This window comes from Micromys minutus (assembly GCF_963924665.1).
Source record: "Micromys minutus genome assembly, chromosome: 11".
Classification (NCBI taxonomy): Eukaryota; Metazoa; Chordata; class Mammalia; order Rodentia; family Muridae; genus Micromys; species Micromys minutus.
Window position 1 is genome coordinate 62,754,274 of NC_137980.1, and position 2,500 is coordinate 62,756,773.

The window sequence follows — 2,500 nt, forward strand, 5'->3', positions numbered from 1 at the left end:
GTTAGGTTTAGGGTTAGGGTTAGTGTTAGTGTTAGGGTTAGGTTAGGGTTAGGGTTAGGGTTAGGGGTTAGGGTCAGGGTTAGTGTTAGGGGTTAGGGGTTAGGGTTAGGGTTAGGGTTAGGGTTAGGGTTAGGGTTAGGGTTAGGGTTAGGTTTAGGTTTAATGTTAGGGTTATTATTAGGGGGTTAGGTTTAAGTTTAGGATTAGTGTTAGGGTTAGAATTAGAAATAGGTTTAGTGTTAGGATTAGGGTCAGGGTTAGGTTTAGGGATAGGGTTAGGGTTAGGGTTAAGGGTAGGGTTAGGGTTAGGGATAGATTTAAAGTTTAGGGTTTAATGTTAGGATTAGGGATAGTGTGAGGTTTAGGGTTAGCGTTAGGTTTAGGGTTAGGGTTAGGGTTAGTGCTTGGGTTATGGTTAGTGTTAAGATTAGGGTTAGGGTTAAGGTCAGGGTTAGGTTTAGGGTTAGGGTTAGGGTTAGGGTTAGATTAAGGGTTAGGTTTAGGTTTATTGTTAGATTTAGGGTTTAGGGTTTAAGGTTTATGGTTTAGGATTGTTTAAGCTTTCGGGTGGATTAGGTTTAGGGTTTAGAGTTTAGTATTATGGTTACGGTTAGGGTTAGGGTTAGGGTTAGGGTTAGGGTTAGGGTTAGGGTTAGGGTTAAGGTTAGAGTTAGGCCTAGGGTTAGGGTTATGGTTAGTGTTAGGATTAGGGTTAGGTTTAGGGTCAGGGTTAGGTTTAAGGTTAGGGTTAGGGTTAGGGTTAGATTTAGGGTCAGGCTTAGGTTTATTGTTAGATTTAGGGTTTAGGGTTTAAGGTTTATGGTTTTGGATTGTTTAAGGTTTAGGGTGGATTAGGTTTAGGGTTTAGAGTTTAGTGTTATGGTTACGGTTAGTGTTAGGGTTTGGGTTAGGGTTAGGGTTAGGGTTAGGGTTAGGGTAATGGTCAGGGTTAGGGTTAGGGTTAGGGTAAGGGTTAGGGGTTAGTGTTAGGGTTAGGGTTAGGGTTAGGGTTAGGGTTAGGTTAGGGTTAGGGTTAGGGTTAGGGTTAGGGTTAGGGGTTAGGGTTAGTGTTAGGGTTAGGGTTATTATTAGGGGGTTAGGTTTAAGTTTAGGATTAGTGTTAGGGTTAGAATTAGAAATAGCGTTAGTGTTAGGATTAGGGTCAGGGTTAGGTTTAGGGTTAGGGTTAGGGTTAGGGTTAGGGTCAGGGAGGGTTTAGGGTTAGGGTTAGGGTTAGGGTTAGATTTAGGGTTAGGTTTAGGCTTATTGTTAGATTTAGGATTTAGGGTCTAAGGTTTATGGTTTAGGATTGTTTAAGGTTTAGGGTGGATTAGGTTTAGGGTTTAGAGTTTAGTGTTATGGTTACGGTTAGTGTTAGGGTTTGGGTTAGGGTTAGGGTTAGGGTTAGGGTTAGGGTAATGGTCAGGGTTAGGGTTAGGGTTAGGGTAAGGGTTAGGGGTTAGTGTTAGGGTTAGGGTTAGGGTTAGGGTTAGGGTTAGGTTAGGGTTAGGGTTAGGGTTAGGGTTAGGGTTAGGGGTTAGGGTTAGTGTTAGGGTTAGGGTTATTATTAGGGGGTTAGGTTTAAGTTTAGGATTAGTGTTAGGGTTAGAATTAGAAATAGCGTTAGTGTTAGGATTAGGGTCAGGGTTAGGTTTAGGGTTAGGGTTAGGGTTAGGGTTAGGGTCAGGGAGGGTTTAGGGTTAGGGTTAGGGTTAGGGTTAGATTTAGGGTTAGGTTTAGGCTTACACTTAGATTTAGGATTTAGGGTCTAAGGTTTATGGTTTAGGATTGTTTAAGGTTTAGGGTGGATTAGGTTTAGGGTTTAGAGTTTAGTGTTATGGTTACGGTTAGGGTTAGGGTTAGGGTTAGGGTTAGGATTAGGGTTAAGGTTAGGGTTAGGATTAGGTTTAGGGTTAGGGTTAGGGTTAGGGTTAGGGTTAGGGTTAGGGTTAGGGTTAGGATTAGGGTTAGGGTTAGGGTTAGGGTAAGGGTTAGGGGTTAGGGTTAGGGTAAGGGTTAGGGTTTAGGGTTAGGGTTATGGTTATTGTTAGGTTTAGGGTTTAGGGTTTAGAGTTTAGGGTTTAAGGTTTAGGGTTTAGGATTGTTTAAGATTTAGGGTGGTTTAGGTTAAGGGTTTAGGGTTTAGAGTTTAGGATTGTTTAAGGTTTAGGGTTGTTTAGGGTATAATGTTTAGGGTTAAAAGTTTAGGGTTGTTTAGGGTTTAGTGTTTAGGGTTTAGGGTTGTTTAAGGTTTAGTGTTTAAGGTTTAGGTTTTAGGGTTGTTTTGGGTTTAGTGTTTAGTGTTGTTTAGGGTATAGTGTTAATGGTTTAGGGTTTAGGTTTATTTAGGGTTTAGGGTTTAAGGTTTAGGGTATAGGGTTGTTTAGGGTGTAATGTTTAGGGTTGTTTATGGTTTAGTGATTAGGGTTGTTTAGGGTTGTTTAGAGGTTAGTGTTTAGGGTTATTCAGGGTTTATGATTTAGGGTTGTTCAGGGTTTAG